This window comes from Heterodontus francisci, chromosome 23, assembly GCF_036365525.1.
Source record: "Heterodontus francisci isolate sHetFra1 chromosome 23, sHetFra1.hap1, whole genome shotgun sequence".
NCBI lineage: Eukaryota > Metazoa > Chordata > Chondrichthyes > Heterodontiformes > Heterodontidae > Heterodontus > Heterodontus francisci.
The window spans coordinates 9917542-9937352 of NC_090393.1; the positions used below are offsets into that span (position 1 = coordinate 9917542).

At 42.3% G+C, this 19811-nt stretch overlaps 1 protein-coding gene across 3 annotated transcripts in view; it reads right to left on the bottom strand.

The window, feature by feature from the left end:
- tango2 (transport and golgi organization 2 homolog (Drosophila)) overlaps nucleotides 1–19811 on the bottom strand; it is a 190184-nt gene that overhangs the window by 152463 nt on the left and 17910 nt on the right. Inside the window, exon 1 of one of the 3 annotated variants that reach the window (XM_068054656.1) lies at nucleotides 887–1052. The exons of the other annotated variants lie outside the window; for them this stretch is intronic. The gene's annotated coding sequence lies outside the window, so the exon portion shown is untranslated. Of the gene's footprint in view, nucleotides 1–886; nucleotides 1053–19811 lie in introns of those variants that run through there. 3 annotated transcript variants of the gene reach the window in all.

Genomic DNA, 19811 nt, shown 5'->3' on the forward strand with positions numbered 1-19811 from the left:
TTCACCTATCCCATTCTCTCTCAGCAGTTCTGATGAAAAGTCACAGACCTGAAACGTTGGGCAGGATTTTCCCATGGGCTTCAGGACCCCATTGTCAGGATCTAATGATGGTCCCGAGTCCGCACTTGCTGGGACCCAGACCGGGGAAGCTATTTTCCGCACAGGCAGCCTGCTAATTGGCTGCCTCCATGCTCGCCATCCTACTAAGAACGGCAGGTGAGCTCCCGACACTGCTGGACCAATCACGGGGCTGGCAATTCTAGAGCCTCGGCAGCCCCACCGAGAGGGGTGTGTACGGCTAAGGTAGAAGACAGCGAGTGCGCCTCAAAATGGACGCACCCTCACAGCTGTCAAAATAAATTATGCAAGGTGTGGGGGTGGGGGTGGGGAAAAGGTCTCAGGACCCTCCTATCAGAGGGAAAACTGCTCCGGTGGATTGTTGGGCTTGCACCTCCAGCTCCAATGTCACCCCTCAGGCTGTTGCAGCAGGATGCCTCCATGGAGCTGGTGGCCTCCTCAGGTGACAGGGGGCTGCTCCGCCACTGGCAAAATGCCCCTAATTGAGGCCTTAATCACTTAAATTGACTACCTGCTGCCTTGCACTGGACGACCAACCTGCTGTCCTGCCTGCCCCTGGAAACATCCCCAATGGCAGGAATGTGTCGGGGAGATGTCCAGACACAGCTCTCCACGATTTTCCTGGAACCCTGCCTCAAAGCCCGACACTCTGGGGTGGGAGAATTCTGTCGGTTAACTCTGTTTCTCTCTCCACACATGCTGACAGACCTACTGAGTATTTCCAGAATCTTTTGTTCTTATTTCAGATTTCCAGCATCCGCAGTATTTTGCTTTTGTTTACATTCTTTCAGTAAATGTTGTCTTTTACCTTCAGGATGAGTCCATGTGCCACTCAACCCTTAAAAGTACATCAGAGAAGATATTTTCAACACCAATTAACTTCTTCCCACATTCGTACAGCCGTTGCTTGATCACCAAGTTCTACTTCTCCACTACTGACTGCTCTTCATTTGCTGCTCTGGACTTTGGACAGGCTTGTCGGTCAACACATGCTCCTCCTCCACACTCCTCTACGCAGTTTCAAATAATAAGAATTGCAAGACCATCCAATTCAGGCCAATGATGCAACATCTGATGACAATTATAGATGCCACACGAGTTACCACGGAGGTAAAATACTTAACTATTTATCTGCTGCTTGTTTTTAAAATGGTAGAGACATGCAGATGTTAATATGAGGCACATAATAAAACATAATTGAAGGGACTGATGGGAAATTAAATATTCACCTTCTCCTCACCATAAAAACAGCTACGTGTCGATGCTATTGCAAAACAACCATTGCCAGCAATAGTTTTAAAACACGTAATCTTTTAAATTTTTACTAACATCTTATCTACGGATCACAACACTATAATGCCCATTTGAAAAAGCAGGCCAAGTTGCTGTCTATTCTGCACTTCAATCAGGTGCCAGAAAATATATGAAACCAGCAGAGATTGACTTGGTTTCTGAATTTTTCTGCCATACCACGGGGAAGAACATGACTTTTCAACTACACTGACACAAATTTTATTTTTTTTTAATTTATTTTTTATTTAGAGATACAGCACTGAAACAGGCCCTTTGGCCCACCGAATCTGTGCCGACCATCAACCACCCATTTATACTAATCCTACACTAATCCCATATTCCTACCACATCCCCACCTTCCCTCAATTCCCCTACCACCGACCTATACTAGGGGCAATTTATAATGGCCAATTTACCTATCAACCTGCAAGTCTTTGGCTGTGGGAGGAAACCGCAGCCACCGGCGAAAACCCACGCGGTCATAGGGGGAACTTGCAAACTCCGCACAGGCAGTACCCAGAATCGAACCTGGGGGGTCGCTGGAGCTGTGAGGCTGCGGTGCTAACCACTGCGCCACTGTGCCACCCAAATCTCAAACATAGTAACATTCAGCCCCTTTTGCTTACTCCTCCATATAATTGGATATTTCTATTCTTTCATGGGATGAAAGTGTTGCTGGCAAGGCCAGCATTTCTTGCCCATCCCTAGTTGCTCTTGAGAAGGTGGTAGTGAGCCACCTTCTTGAACCGTTGCAGTCCATGAGCTGTAGGTACATCCATGATGCTGTTAGGAAGAGAGTTCCAGTTTTCTGACCCAGCGCCAGTGAAGGAATGGTGATATAGTTCCACGTCAGGATGGTTTGTGCCTTGGAGGGGAACTTGCTGGTGGTGGTGTTCCCATGCGTCTGCTGTCCTTGTCCTTCCAAGTGGTAGAGGGTGTGGGTTTAGAAGGTATTGTTGAAGGAAATTTGGCAAGTTGCTGTAGTGCATCTTGTAGAAGACACATAGCTGCCATTGTGCACCAGTGGTGGAGGAAGTGCCAATTAAGCGGGTTGCCTTGTCCTGGATGATGTTATTGGAGCTGCACTCATTTAGGCAAGTGAAGAGTATTCCATCACACTCCTGACTTGTACCTTGTAGATGGTGGACAGGCTTTTGGGAAACAGGAGGTGAGTTACTTGCCACAGATTTCCCAACCTCTGACCTGCTCTTGTAGTCACAGTATTTATATGGCTGGACCAGTTAAGCTTCTGGTCAATGGTCAACTCCAAGGATGTTGATGGTGGGGGATTCAGTGATGGTAATGTTGTTTAATATCCACGGGAGATGGTTATATTCTCACTTGTTGGAGATGGTCATTACCTGGCACTTGTGTGGTGAGAATGTTCTTGGCTAAATATCAGCCCAAGTCTGAATGTTGTCCAGGTCTTGCTGCATGCAGGCATGGACTGTTTCAGTATCTGAGGAATGGTGAATAGTACTGAACACTGTGCAATCAGCGAACATCCCCACTTCTGACCTTATGATGGAGGGAAGGTCACTGCCCTGAGGAACTCCTGCAGTGATATCCTGGGGCTGAGATGATTGACCTCCAACAACCAGAACCATCTTCCTTTGTGCTCGGTATGACTCTAACCAGCGGAGAAATTCCTCCACCCCCCGATTCCCATTGACTCCAGTTTTGCTAGGGCTCCTTGATGCCAAGGGTGGTCACTTTCACCTCACCTCAAGTTCAGCTCTTTTGTCCATGTTTGGACCGAGGCTGTAATGAGGTCTGGAGCCGAAAGCCCCTGGTGGAACCCAAATGAAGCATCGGTGAACAGGTTATTGCTGAATAAGTGCTGCTTAACAGCACAGTCAATGACATCTTATATCGCTTGGCTGATGATTGAAAGTAGACTGATGCGATGGCAATTGGAGAAATTGGATTTGTCCTGCTTTTTGTGCACAGGACATAGGCAATTTTCCACATTGTTGGATAGATGCCAGTGTTGTAACTGTACTGGAACAGCTTGACTAGTTCTGGTTCACAAGTCTTCAGGACGACAGCTGGGATGTTGTCAGGGTACTTAGCCTTGGCTGTATCCAGTGGCTTCAACCCCTTCTTGATATCGTGTGGAGTAATGATGGCTGATTGATTACAAAAAAATGATTTAAGAGATATCATCTTCAAGCCTGTTCAGCATCCACGCTTGAAGCCAGGAACGTGATGAAGTATTCACATTTGCCTGGATGGGTACAACTGCAATAATATTCCAGAAGCTCAGCACAGTGGACTGCTCTGTACTACTTGATCAGTGACCTTGCCATTGAACTCCATATCCATCATTGGCAGTAACTCACCAACATTACTTCAATAGCATCTTCCAACCTTCACAAATTCTACTGATGAGAAGGACAAGAGCAACAAGATAGTGAGAACACCATCGCATCCAGGTTCTTTTGCAAGTTACACACCATACTGTTTTGGACATTTAATCAGACTCACCTTCATTGTTGCTGGGACAAAATTCTAGAACTCCCTACCTAACATCACTGTGAGAACACAATCAGCACAAGGGCTGCAGCAGTTCAAGGAGAAGGATTACCACCTTCCCAGTGAAACAAGAGATCGCCAATAAATATGGCTTTCCTAGCTTCACTCACATCCTGAGGAATAAACAATAACTTGCATATATATAGCGCCTTTCATGTAGTAAATCATCCCAAGGCACTTCACAGGAGCGTTATCAAAAAACATTCAACATCAACCTGCATAAGGAAATATTAGGGTAGATGACCAAAAGCTAGAAATAAACGAGAGAATTCAAGACTTTGAAAATTACTGTGAAGGATGTTAAAGTGCAAATGCTGATGAATATGTAAAATTTGTTTTTCTGCTATTTTAACTGATGAGCTCAGCCATTTTGTTTAACTGGGTTAATGACTCCATCATTGGAGGGAGAGAGAAAACGGGGAACTACAGACCAGTTAGCCCGACATCAGTCATCGGGAAAGTGCTGGAATCTATTATTAAGGAAGTCTTAACAGTGCATTTAGAAAATCATAGCAAGAGCAGGCAAAGTCATGATTTTTTTACATTAATTTTATGGGATGTGGACATTGTTGACAAGGCCACCATTTGTTGTTTATCCATAATTGCCCACCTTCTCAAGGGCAATTAGGGATGGGCAACAAATGCTGGCCTCGCCAGTGATACCCACATTCCATGAAACAAATAACTTTTTTTTGAGGATGTAACTAGTAGGGTAGATAAAGGGGAACCGGTAGATGTAGTATACCTGGATTTCCAAAAGGCATTTGATAAGATGCCACATAAAAGATTAATAGGCAAGATAAGGGCTCATGGAGCTGTGGGCAATATATTAGCATGAATATAAGATTAGTGAATGGACAGGAAACAATAAATGAGACATTTTCAAGTCGGCAGGCTGTGACTAAGTGGAGTGCTGCAAGGTTCAGTGAAGGAAGTAAGGGGTTAATAACTGCCATGTTTAATCTGTTGTTACTATACCACTGGAATTAATCTGTGCAGGTTATGGCCTACTGTAGTTTACATGAGGTGCTATAATTTTAAAGTGGAATGCTTTTATGCTCAGGAATAGTTATACTTTGTACGTGCATCAATGTATTATATTAGGATTAAGTTGTGCACCTTGAGTTTGGAATCATGTTATGTGAAATGTATATTCATATGCTGTACTGGAAAGATGGTGAAAGACAGTGTCTGCTGTAGCAACAATAGCAGAAGTGGCTTTTGAGATCAAACAGGATGGCAGATGACTGTTCTCCATTTCAATTAAGACAGACTCAGGGTAACAATAAGTGAGAGACTTGCAGGCTCCATGGGGATAGAAAAGTAAATAAAGGTATTTGTAGGCCATTCATAACTGGAATATTGATGGAGTTAGCAAAAATTCCCCATTGTTTGACAATTACTTAAGCCATCAAACCACCTGTAGAGAAAATGTATGGAAGTTAAAGTCATACTTGACCAATCTAACTATTGTAAACTAATAAAGAAGAGACAATGTATCTAAGGTGAGGTCATACCTGACAAAACAAAAAGGGTTAGGTTGGAATATGACCTACTATGGAAAGAAGGAACCCTCAGATTGGGATAAAAGGTGCTGAGAGACATCGGGGCGCACAGATTTGAACAAGAGACAGTACTGCAGTCAACAGAACACTTAGAGAGAAGAATGCGCCACAGTGGCTCAAGAGGCAAGAACTGAGGACACTCTGCTCTCGGCTGTATAACGACTGCCGTTAGTTAAGTATTGCATTGTAAATCCTTGCTGTGCTTAAACTCTCTATCTTGATGTAAGAATATCAGAGTCCATACCTTGTGGGTCAAAGGCTAGTCAATGCCCCCCCAAAACACACAAAAATCTTAGATGAGTGGGGGGGCCTCAGCTATTTACAATCTATATGAATGACTTAGACAAACTTACATAAATTCTGTGTTTGCTGATGCTACAAAACTAGGTGGAAAGGTAAGCTGTGGAGAGGATACAGAGAGGCTGCAAAAAAAATATAGACAGGTTAAGTGAGTGGGTAGCAAGGTGGCAGATGAAATATAATGTGGGAAAATGTGAGGCCATTCACTTTGGTTGTCATAGTTGAGCAGAATATTTTTTTTTTTTAAATGCATGAAACTTGTAAATTATGATGTTGAGAGAGACTTGGGTGCACTCTGTTAGGAAAGTGCTTCTGTATTTTTTGTTAAGTATTTGTTTTTGAGGACTTATATTCAAATTGTCAAGATGGATTCATTGGAAGGCTAAGGATTTCATAGAAGCTGGACTTTGCTTTGCTGTTGCCAGTTTTTTAAAAAACAGCTTTGCTGGAAGTCATGTCCTTTAAGCAATAAGCAACAGAAACCTTGGTGACCTGGGGAAGTTGTTTACAGAGAAGAAGTGACAGGTCAAGATTTATAGAGGTCAGGAGGCTTGACTCTTGAGATTGTTTTGGTTTCGCTTTGGACAGTGTGTTGGGGTGTGAACAGTTTTCAAGACAGTTGGAGAAAATCAGCCAAGAGAGCAGCCACCATCAGCTCACCCTCTTCCATCTCTGAGAACTTCCTGAGAATCAAGTGTAATAAACGGAGAAATTTATGCTGCATTTCTCCCGAGAAGCCTACCAAACTGATCCTCAGAGTCACCTGAAAAGAACTGCTCCAGAAAGATCCCAGTGACAGCTATCTACGCGGATTTAGGATGCCAGACCAAAACGGGACAACTCAGATCTTTCCATATCTGCTCTTTTGTTATTCAAGAATTAGCAAGTATTTGGCCTAAGTATTCTTTGTCTTTTTTTTGTATAGACCTCTGCAGAGAGAATTTCTGTATTTTTTTTTTCAGTGCGTGCGTGAGGAATTTAAAAAGGGGAACTTTCATATTTCAATCTGTGTTAATGCTTTGCTTCATTACTTGTTGAGACTTGTTTTATAATAAACTGATAATTTTGTTGTTCATTAAAGAAACCTGGTTGGTGTATTTTAGTCCGGGGCGGCACAGTGGCGCAGTGGTTAGCACCGCAGCCTCACAGCTCCAGGGACCCGGGTTCGATTCTGGGTACTGCCTGTGCGGAGTTTGCAAGTTCTCCCTGTGTCTGCGTGGGTTTCCTCCGGGTGCTCCGGTTTCCTCCCACATGCCAAAGACTTGCAGGTTGATAGGTAAATTGGCCATTATAAATTGCCCCTAGTATAGGTAGGTGGTAGGGAAATATATAGGGACAGGTGGGGATGTGATAGGAATATGGGATTAGTGTAGGATTAGTATAAATGGGTGGTTGATGGTCGGCACAGACTTGGTGGGCCGAAGGGCCTGTTTCAGTGCTGTATCACTAAAAACTAAAAAGTAGAGTATATGATTGCTGGCGTCGGTAACTAGGTAAACATTTTTAAAAAATATGTTGTGACCTGTGGAGAAGTGGAACTAGAAAAGGCAGCGTACTCCTCCTGTCTCGGTCGTAAGAACTTGAACAAAGAACACAAAGAATAAAAACTCAAGGTAATCAGGAATTGTTTTGTGAAAGGGAAATCATGTTTAGCCAATTTGTTGGAGTTCTTTGTAGGAGGACATGTGCTGTGGATAAAGGGGAGCCCGTTGACGTACTGTACTTGGATTTCCAGAAGACATTTGACAAGGTGCCACATAAAAGGTTATCGCACAAAGTAGGAGCCCATGGCGTAGAGGGTAACATATGAGCATGGATAGAAGATTGGTTGGCTGGCTGACAGAAAATAGAGTATGCATAAATGGGTCCTTTTCTGATTGGCAGGATGTGAAGTGTGGAGTCCCGCAGGGTAAAGGCCTGCTTGGGTCTGCAAATGAGAGCCAACCCAAGCCCGACAGAACCCCACCCGACCCCAAGACCAACCTGGCCCGAGTCCTTCCATTTTTCTCGCACCCAACACAACCATCAGTTAACCTACCTACCGTTTTTCCCTTTATTCCTTACCTGCACAAGCTTAAAATAACTGTAGCAAAACCACCTTTTAAGTCCAAAAAGTAAATTAACATTAAAGTCACATACCTGAGGTTGTGATAGAGCATGTGCGATCCGGGGGTGGAAAAGCGGCCCTTAAGTGGCCATTAATAGGCCACTTAAGGACCTCAATTGGCCTCCGGGCAGGAAGACCATCGTCGGCCTATCCCGTCCTGACTAAATCACTTGGAGACGGAGAGGCGATGGGCCATCGGCAATTCTATGAGTGCTCCCCTGCCTCCAACCCCGTATCAGGTGGGCTCCATAAAATCCAGCACGCTGTGCGCAGTTTTGGTCGCCATATTTAAGGAAGTATATACTTGCATTGGAGGCAGTACAGCAAAGGTCCACTAGATTGATCCCTGGGATGACAGGGTTGCCTATGCGGAGAGGAACAAGTTCAGAACAAGAGTTGAACTTTATGGGTGTTTTGAAAGGAAGTTGAATTTGTACAAGGACAGGAAGGCCAGCAGTTTCAAGGAAACCACAGGGGTTTGACCTTTCTTCAGAGCAGCTTTTGAACCGGGGGTGACACTGGGCTGAATTTTGAGTGTGCCGCACATTGCGGCAGTGCACTCAGATGTCGGCAGCGTGCCTGCACGCATCGGCCGCCGCTGAGCCCCCGCGATAGTATGCGCGGGGGCTCATTTAAATGGAGAAGGCGGAACGGCTGCCCCCGATGGCGTCGAAGGCCGCTCTGTCCCTGGTAATGATGCCCGCGCCACCGTGCAGGTGCCATTTTTAAAAGGCTTCAAGCCTGGAGCAAACATTTGAACTTTTAAAAAGGTATATTATTGTTCACTTTCCAAAGAAAAAATTAAAAGCTGGAGCCCCTTTCCCAACCCTCCAATGTTTTTTTTTGGCCTATATGCAGAAAATGTATTTTAGTCCCAACCTGAACTCCCCTCCCCCCCACCTCTTCATATTTGCCCTTCAAACCCTTCCCACCATCCCCACAGACAATAAGAAGTGTTTTTCCTGCTCTCCCTCCACCATTCTGATAATTTCAATCTTCCTCCCTCCCCACCAGTGTCCCGCCTCAGAACTGTGAACGGAGATCCGAAAGCGTGTGAGTTGCAACTGGCCGCCGTAAAATCAACATGGGACGGCCACTGGGACCAGCTAAGTTGATACACATTTTGTTTTAATTAATTTTAATAGTCAAATTAAGGCCCCGCCCCTTGGCGGCAGCGGGGGGGGCGGTGCGGTGGGGGCGCACCGAGGCCTCGCTGCTGCCGGTAAAATGCGGCGGGGCCTTCTTGGCATCATGGGTCGTGGCGGGCCTCTCCCACAAGTATTTTACAGGCCCCTGCCCCCTGCTGGTAAAATTCATCCCACTGTGTCTGGACATGTGACCATGTTCAGGAAGGTTCTTTTTTTTTTACCTTGGACCCTTTAAAAAGTGAGTGTGAATACCTCTATCAAATCACCTCTCAGCCTTCTCTTCTCCAAGGAAAACAGTCCTGACTTCTCTAATCTATCTTCATAACTGAAGTTCCTCATCCCTGGATCCATCCTCATGAATATTTTCTGCACTCTCCCTAATGCCCTCATGTCTTTCCTAAAGTGCGGCACCCAGAACTGGATGCAATACTCCAGCTGAGGCCAAACTAGTATCTTATACACGCTCAACATAACTTCCTTGCTCTTGTACTCTATGCCCCTATTAATACAGCCCAGGATACTGTATGCTTTATTAACTGCTCTCTCAACCTGTCCTGTCACCTTCAATGACCAATGCACATATACACCTAGGTACCTCTGCTCCTGCACCCCCTTTAGAATTGTGCCCTTTATTCGATATTGTTTCTCCACATTCTTCCTACCAAAATGAATCCCTTCACATTTCTCTGCATTGAACTTCATCTGCCACCTGTCTGCCCATTCCGCCAACTTGTCTATGTCGTTTTGAAATTCTATGCTATCCTCCTCACATTTCAAAATGCTTCCAAGTTTTTTTTAATCAGCTGCAAACTTTGAAACTGTGCCCTGTACACCAAGGTCTAGGTCATTAATATACATCAGGAAAAGCAAGGGTCCCGACACTGATCCCTGGGGAACTCCACTACAAACCTTCCTCCAGTCCGAAAAACAACCATTAACCACTACTCTTTGCTGTCACTCAGCCAATTTCGCATCCATGTTGCTACCATCCCTTTTATTCCATGAACGACAAGCTTGCTCACAAGCCTGTTGTGTGGCGCTGTATCAAACGCCTTTTGGAAGTCTGTGTACAGCACATCAACAGCATTGCCCTCATCAAACCTCTCTCTTAGCTCCTCAAAAACTCCAGCAAGTTTGTTAAACATGATTTTCCCTTAAGAAATCCATGCTGGCTTTCTTTAATTAACTCACATTTGTCCATGGTGACTATTAATTTTGATATGCTATGACCTATGGAGTAGTGGGACTGAATTAACAGTGCATTACTCCCGCCTTGGTCGTAACACTCTGCACAACCTACAGTTATTTTTCATTCCAGTTATTTACAAAATGAAGCTGACATGTAGTTCTGACATTTATTTTTCTGCATAGGCTGGCTTTAAGTCGCAAATCAAAGATCTGCTCAATAGGAATGAAATGATTTAAAATTTTCTTGAATTCTTCCATTCTTCTTCAAAATATGGAATTTTTTTACGTCCACCCGAGAAGGTAAATAGGGCCTTGGTTTAATATGTCATCCGAAAGACAGAACCTCCGATGGTGCAGCAGTCCCTTACTACAGCATTGGGAGCTTCATCATAAAAAAAATATGGCTTTGTAGTGGTATTATTGGAAAAAACAAAATTTGCTGGATTTCTGTGGCTTTTACCATATGATTTACATGTTAACGGTATTGATTTCTGGTTAACCAACTCAGTTGAAAACTGCTCCCCTCCCCACCCAGATAATCTTTATTAACATCTTTTGATTTTATTAGAATTTTAATAGTCTTTGTGGCCAGGAGACTTGCTCCTAGTCTCTACCCAATGACTTTTTATGGAAGCGTGTGCACGCCTGGAAGTTGACTGAGACTAGGATGAGGTTCGTCTCTGGTGCAGTCAAAACTCATGTAAACGTAATGGCCACTTGGGAAAGGAACGTAACCATCTCTGGAGGTGAACCCCAGTGAGCAGTTGAGGCCTTCTGAAGAGGTGGGAAGGGCTCAAAAGCAGCAGAGAAAATATAAAAATGGGAAAAATAATATGTATTTAAAAATGAATTCATAATGCTGGAAGTCACATTAATTATAAATCTCAACATCAAGAGTGAAAGACAACAGTTGTACACAGCCCAAATGTATTTTTCTAACCATGTCTCATCAGTCAAACAATAAAAATTCCTGCCCTACTTCTAAAATGCAATTACTTCCCCTTTCATTCAAACTTATGTGCACTTCCCAAGAGATCTAGTGGGCAACCTGCTTCCAAGACTCTGCCAGTTGCCAACAGTACTGTATGAACTGTACATGAGCAGTCTGGGTACATTGCTCGCTATCTTTTTCTTTTTGGGACTGGGGCTTGGGGCGGGTGGGGAGGTGGTAGGTGAAGGAAGAGAACATTTTCTTCAATCCTTCATTTTGGGAATTGGGAACTTGTTTTCAGAGGTTGTGCGTAGGAACTGGTTTCTATATGAGTTGACGCAGCAGGTCAATTCTCAAAGGCAATGAAGGACAGGCAATAAATGCTGGCTTTGCCAATGACACACACATCCCATGAATGAATATATAAAAAGTTAAGGATTATAGTATAAAACAGTTAAAAAGGAATGGCAAAACATTTATAGAATTTTTAGCCTGTGTAAATGTTTTGAGGCACTGCAGGCCAAGAGGTGCCTTCAAACCACTTTGAAACCACTGCCAGTGCATCAATGTAGTTAAGCATGACTGCAAAGCTGTCACTTGGCTGAGTCACTTGGCACATTTCCCTTCAGTTCTGTGTGGAAGGTCTTTGCGCAGCACCTCTTTGACAAGACTTGGCTAAAACCAAGAACTTGTCTTGGGCACAGCTACATAAAACACTTCTTAGCCTTGAACTTCCTGACCTGAAACCAGTGATAATTTGCAGCAACGGAAATACAAGTCCACTACCAACTTGGCAATGACCGCAGTTTTAAAAGCCTGTTCTTTACACATTATTATGCTGTATAATGATTGCACATTTAAACTAAAAAGAATGAGTATGATGCTGTGAAAGCTCCCATCCTTGGTTGCACATACTGAAATTACAATTAAACTACAAAGAGCTATAGTCAGACTGTACCCAGTTCTGGTTATTCAGACACAAGGGCACATTCCAGCACTGGGAGCAGTACAGAGAAGAGCCTCAAAATTTATTCTCAAAGTCTGAGTTAAGAGGGAGAAACTTGAGGTCAATCTGGAAAGATGATCCTTTTAAAAGATAAAAGTTAGTAAATGAAGTGGATAAATTACATCCATATAGTGACTTTAAAGGAAATTGTCAGAGTAGGCCAAGGGCCACAGGTTCAATGAGTAAAGGGCAAATTTAGAATTGTTAACAAGAAATTCCCAAATAAAATTATGGGGGCAAGAACCCTAGAAACAAGTGGATGCTAAAAGATGTTTGGAAATGGGGGGGGGGGGGGGGGGGTGTTGGGGAGGAGGGGCAGGTGGATACTGCATCATACTGTATTAATGAAACAGATGGGCTGAATGGCCTTCCTCATCTGTAATTATATGATCTTGTGACCTTTCTATCAGAGCTGTGGTAGCTTATGTAGGCTTTTTAAAAATAGGTTACTATAATTGTACCAGTCCCCTACTCAGCTACAATAACCTATTGAAAAGGATTATTTTGATTATTATCTCTTATCAGCTATTCAGACCATAGGGTGGCCCTCAATTTTCACAGTTACTAGCCTGTAGATTGGTTTCAACATGATGCTCCCAGGATACCATTAACCTAGACTTTCACTGCTAATTTTGCTTTTGGACCAGCCAACAATATTTCACAGTGGTGTAATAGTTTCAGACCACAAGAGGTGCCACCAGAATCACCCTTGGGTATGTTTCTGTACCATTCACAGCTGTAGGCTACTTTTAGGAAGTAAATTAAAGATACAATGTTAAAATGGACTCTGAATGAGGAATGCAGTGGTACAACACAATTTACAAATCTAAGTGCTGCATGATAGCTTGCTGGAACTGGGAGATGTGGTTCTGCAAAAGGTGAGTCAGACAAAGAGACAGGATTGGGGGGAGGAAAGAGAGAAAATAAACAAACCTGCACTTCTCAATGTGACTCACAAGTAATATGGGGCCTTTGGCCCTAGCTGTTCACCCAGCAATACCCCCAATGGAACAGTCTTTGCACTTAAATGTCTCACTCTACTGGGGTCTCCCGCTTGAATTTTAAAGACCTGGAAAGATCTGTTCAGAGTAGGTGGAAAAATTCTAAACTCTACCTGTTGCTTACACTTGCAGAGTGCCTTTTTGTGAATTTAAATTGCACACGAGAAAAGCGCTGGTCATTTAGCAATGGTGGCTGGCATGTTAGTGTTTTGTATTTAATTATAGTCTTTAAGATCCACAAAAGAACAAAAGGAGTTTGGAAATGCCTGGATTACAGTGTCCGGCCCTGTTATTCAGAAACTAAATCCAGTAATTTTTTCTGTGAATTGACCATGAACAAGTAACGGAGTGAAATAATTTCTAACCATGAAGCTAGTAAGCCCAATGCATTCAGAACCATTAGGGATGGATATCTGGAATTTGGCCAGGACTCAAATTTGAGTGAACTGAACCAGAACTTGGGCTTTTCAGGCTAACTTCAATTGCAAAAAGGCAAAAGCACAGATGATCAGAAACACAAAAAGTACAGCTTTTGGCTATCCAAACACCTAAGATCTGAATGCTCATTGCGAACAAGCACAGCCAACTACTGTTCAGATATGACCTGATCTTTATTACAACAAAGAAACGACATACTGAGCAATTGAATACTATTCCTTGGACACTAGCTCTACACAGAAGCAAAGTGGATGGAGAACAAGATCGAACAAAAATAATGAAGAACTGAAAGCAACTGTAAGGATTAATCTAATCAAGAAGTTTAGGTAGAGTTGAAAGCAAAGCTCATGTTGTTTGGAACTGTGAAGTGAACTTCCAAATTACATTTAAGCCATGAAACTATTGTTTGGCATTATTGCTTTTAAGAAGAATATGAATGGTCTTGTCTGGATGTGGGACAGGAATTTATTCCGTGCCAGTTTTTAGTGCTCTCAGTCCACATGGAGGCCAACTGCCAATGCATTCCAGGCCCTTCATAAGTGAGAATGTTCACACAGGCATGCTAATGATGCTGACATCTTTTACTGCTGATTTAACTTGTAATTCTCAGTCCAATATACACTGGAGGCTTTTAAAGAGCCACCGTCTTCATGAAAAAATATTTTGGCAAATCCTTTGTTGTCTAGGAACAGAGAAGAGCCAGAGCAGTGCACATGTCTCCTCAAACTACAAAGCACCCAAGTGACACAGTGCTGATGATTCACTAAGTTTTTTTACTAGCAGAGTGAACAAAAAAATTATATATACACACTGCACCAAAGTTGTCTAAACCTCTGTCATCACAAACCACGTAGATACTTGCCATGAATCTCTATGCACATATAAAGTTTAAAATCACTGTTGCTGTTAATTTCAGATTTTTAATACCAACAACATTTAGTGATTTGATGTATGGTTTATCCAAGAAACATAGAAAAATTTACAGTACAGAAGGAGGCCATTCGGCCCATTGTGTTTGTGATGACTGAAAAAGAGCTAACCAGCCTAATTCACCTTCCAGCTCTTGGTCTTAGATCTGTAGGTTATGGTCCTCAAGGACATAGCAAGTGCTTTCTAAATGCGATGAGGGTTTATGCCTCTACCACCCTTTCAGGTAGTGAGTTCCAGACTCAAACCACCCTCTGGGTGAAAAAGTCACTCAACTCCCCTCTAATCCTTCCACCAATTACTTTCAGTCCATACTCCATGTCTACTGACCGCTCTGCTCACAGAAATAGGTCCCTCCTATCCACTCTATCTAGACCGCTCATAATTTTATAAACCTCAATTGACGCTTCCTCAGCCTCCTCTGTTCCAAAGAAAATAACGACAGCCTTTTCAATTTGCAGGGCTATGGACAAAGAACAGGGAAGTGGGACTAACTGGATAGCTCTTTCAAAGAGCCGGCATAGGCACGATGGGCCAAATGGCCTCCTTCTGCACTGTATGATTCTATGCCAAGTACAAATAGGATCGAATTTGGGGAGTAGTCTGGGTTTGAAGAGCTGGATCATTGTGCCTCAGGGGCTACATTAGGTCTGCAGACTATAATGTGCTGCATTTATGATAAATTGAAACAAGAGTTTTTAACATGATTCAAAATTTAATAAATAAAACTAAAGGAATTTAAAACTGTCTTGTGGATCATCACCTGCACCAGTGAGGCAGAAATGGAAGGAACAAATCTGCTTCCAGTCATAATCGTACAGTATTGACAAATGGTCTATCATGATATGACACTCCCATGTATGGTAAAACATAATCCACAAGTCCCTCATGCTATCTTCATTATTTATAGTCGCAGGATAAGCCGTTGATGAGGGGGCTTCACTTCACAATTAGGTGACCCAATTTCTCGCATTTGTGTAAAAACGGCTGCTCCCGTGACCTTCTGTTTATTCAAGGCTGCATAATTTGAATTTAAAAGTGAATCACTCCTTCCTGATGAATTTCAATGGGAATGCCTGCGGAATTGTGCTCTGGCTAAAACAGAAATATTGCACAGCTAGGTCATGAAAGGGATAGAGTCCAGCCAGAGGCAAGCCATGCCCTCTAAGATACAAGGGCAAAGACAGCCTGTTAAAAATATAGCAGAAGCATATAGTGTGGAAACCAGGAGTGCATCGCATATACAAGCACTTAGTGATCCAAAGCATTGAAAATCCCATTCGTAACATTTTATGAACACACCATGGTGTGTCCTTAGCGTGAAATTAAAAGACTATCAATTTAAACAGTGTGTTTTCAAATGAAATAAGAAGTTATAATAACTTTTATTCATTGGGAAACTATTGCACAGAGACAGCTCACTCCTGCCACTGAATATACTGGGGCTGAAAATCCAATGGTCACAATTCTGTCAATTATGTTTGGAGTGTGCCCACTTGATACCCTCCAGCGCTTACTCTGCCAGACCATCTCTAGCTCTTATGAAAATGTTATATTCAGGTACATTTCATTACTAATCCTGCCTCAGCTGAAGCGGTGCTTCAATTACACCTATTATATCATGAATTTTTTGTATTTAAATTATAATTTGATACTTTACAATAGAAAATAAAGCCACATAACTATTATATTGGTTTGCTTCTGGCTTTAAAAGTATTCTCCAGCTGAGCCACAGCCAGGTGATTTTATAGCGTCTGCCCAGTTTGAGCTCAAACCTTTATAGGGAAACATTGAAGAACACAACAGCAGTCCTGTTGGACTATCAAATGCAGCATGATTCTGTCATTTGGGAAATATTAAGTTATACAGATGTCAGGTATGTGAATCGTTAACTGATCTTGGCTGAGACAGCAGGGAGGGCATGGCAATTGACTTGACTTGGCTCAGCAAGAGAGGAAAAAAGGAGAGAAAGTGGCTTTGGTTTTTATTCCCCATCATGCCCAAAGACTGACTGTGGAAAGTGAATGTGTGAGAACATCTGAGGAGTATAGGAGTGGGCTTGGCTGGAGTGTTTCTTCTCCCACTTGCCCGACTTAAATAGTCTGTCTGGGCTTTTACATGAAGAATGGTATTTAGGTGAGTGACTTCATGAAGCAAAGGAAGGCCATTTGGCATGTCTCAGGCCAAGCATCTAAAAAATTCTATTGGGCGAGAAATATTGAGAAAGACTTGGCAAAAGAATCAGAGGTGAGATCAGGAGTTTTTAAAAAAAATGCTGAGTTGTTATAAACTGGAATGCGCTGCCTGAAAGGCTGGTGGAAGCACATTCAATAGCATCTTTCAAAAGGGAATTGGATAAATACTTGAAGGGGAGAAAACTGCAGGACTATAAAGAGCAGGGAAATGGGACCAATTTAGTAGCTCTTTCAAACAGGCAGCATAGACTGAATGAATGACCTCCTCCTGTGCTGCAAGATTCTATAGGTCATACACACTCCAGTTGACTAGAAACACCATACAGCTCACCCCAGGGACAGTAATGCACAGTCATGCTTCCATCGCAGGAAGAGATGCTATTGACACATTACCTTCAATGTTCCTGGTAAAGCTGCTTGAGTGCATGGCTGTGCAACAACCTGGAAGACACTGCACAGGCTGCTCACAAATTGTCTTTAAGCTATCACATGTATGCTACCACGCAAAAAAAATGTCAAGGAACTGTGCATTCAAATGAACAGGCCGTGCGCAATGAAAAAAATTGAGGGGGGACATTGGTTACCTTCTCCGTTGCTTTCGCTGACTCGGAAATCTTTAACCTTTTCCCCTATTTTTCCCTTTGTCTCTATAAATGGATTATGTGGAAAAATTATTTAAACTTATAAAAGCCAAGTTGTTTCACCAGGAAAAATCAAACATATTACTGTATTATAAGATTATAATTTGGCCTCAAATTAGAGCACCATTATCTATTCACTCTACCGAGTCATGATTTACGCTCTAAACCACCATGCCAACTAGCCAGCTGCTTCAATATTTCTAAAATAATATCTACATTTTGCAAGAAATACTGGGTTTGCTGGTAACATTCATATCCCTTGAATGAATATAAAAAGCACGAAAGGACTTCCCCAAGTACTGCTTCTCTTGGAGGTTCATTTCATTCAAATTCAGTTCCAAATTCAAATACAATCAGAAGATATCCGTAGTAACAGTGACTTGGTGAGATTTAAGATTCCCTGAAATAATTGCACTCCTTCATCTGTGTTTAATCCATCACCAAATCTATGCCCCTTTTAACCTCCTCCTAGAAATCCAGGTCACTTTTGAATAAAGCAAATCACTGAGACACACTAACTAATTTCTTGAAACAATTTTTTTGCTGAATTCAGTTGCACCTATGATAATCTTGGCTTTGTGCTTGGAAGAAGAAAAGGTTGCAATTCAGATTTCGCACCAACTGAGACAATAATGCCATTTAAGGTACAGATCATCATAGACCGCTTTGTTTCATGACATTTGATTTTTTTGATTTGTGTCTGCATCTGCTGCTTAAAATGCTGCAACATTTTATCCCAATAATGCAGTGTATGCAAAACGCTATCAGGAAGGGCATCTCTGACACACTAATTGAATACCTCAAAGCTTAATGAACAGTCCGACAATTTCTTCCATTGGGGCATGTAAATTGTCAAGTTTCATTCATGACATGACATTGAAATAAAGAGAAGCTGCATTGGAACTTTACCAGCAGCTCAGAGTAAATTTACCATTAATGGGATATTAAGTTAGTTAGAAGATCAGATTATCGGAACATGTAATGTTAAACCATGACAGCGGAGGCAGCAGCAGGGGAAATGACAATTAGCCTCAGTATTGCCAAGTTAGGGAGAAGAAAAAGAGATCAGCCTGGGTTCCTGCTCATCATTGCCCAGTGCCTTCTGGTGGAAAGTGGATATGTGAGGAGCATCAGATGTTTCCTCTCCCATCTGCCTGGCTGAAGAGTCTGAAATGATTTACACATTAATAATGATAGTTGGAAGAGGTCACAAGGGGAGTATGGGTGAGAAAGACCAATCAGCACATCTTGGGTCAACCATTTAGAAAATTTAAGTCACCCCATCACAGCACTGAACTGTTTCAAGACTTACGCCTCCATTTGCCCTATCCAGAACGGTTGGCCATTATGCCTCAAAATTACTCTTCATTAACACAATGCACAAAGGAACTGCATCAATTGTGCACCAAGCATTTGTTCACTTATTCATAATGTAATTTCAAGGCCTTTGTAACAAGAAGAATTTGCCTTTCCCAATTTGAAACTCCACTGTTCTCCCAATGGAGATGGCAGGAAACTGCCCCTTAAATCTCCAAATTTGACCATTAAAAAACCTGAGAAAATGGACAAAATCTTCCCATGACGAATCTTTCCAATATAGCATTGAAATGTATAACTGCTGCTGGAACTGACTGAATTCAAAATTATTTCAACCAACTGGATGGCTGCATTTGCACTCCAATAGTAGCATCACTGCGAAGAAGCATCCCTTTGCAACAACACTGAAGTTTTGTGATTTAAATCTCTCGAGATACAGCCTGCCAGCTGTACACAGATGTTACCATTGTAATGTCAATGTACCCAATGGCTAATGCTCAATCAACCTAAAATGATGAACTTTGGTTGTGGGAAAGAGAATTTCACTATGGCAGACTGACAGAAAATTATCTGGAAAGCAATTTCAAATTGTCTTTTCAAGTACAAAAAGGACTATACAGGTAAAGCAGAGACAATTTTATCCTCATTCACAAATTGTAATAACAAGTTGATTTTGAATCAAAAAACTGTTAAAAACACAAACAGCCTCAAAAATAAAGGCAGGTGAATCAAAATTCAGTTTATTTTTAGTAACCGTTCACCCAATCTAAAGACTCATACAAAAACAGTTAGAGCAAAGATGGATATTGTTTACTTATAGTTCAGTTTCTCTCCCTGCAATCTCTGCCATGGAAAACGTGTGTATACTGGAACAGGTAGGTGAAGTTTATTTACAACAGGAAATAATTAAGGATCACTTATACGAATTTCTTAGTGCCAATTTGAAAATCTGTTTTTTTTAAGCCCCAAATATTTGTTTCTTTTTAGCAGAAAGGGAGAAAATGGGAATTTTCACAGAAAGCTGGAGCTGGCTTTGGAGGCAGGTGGGCTGGAAAATTCATGTCACAGGATGGCGAGCCTCTGAGCGATGTTTCCAGAGGCGGCTTCAGGCAAATGATGGCGACTGGCCCAGCAGTATTAG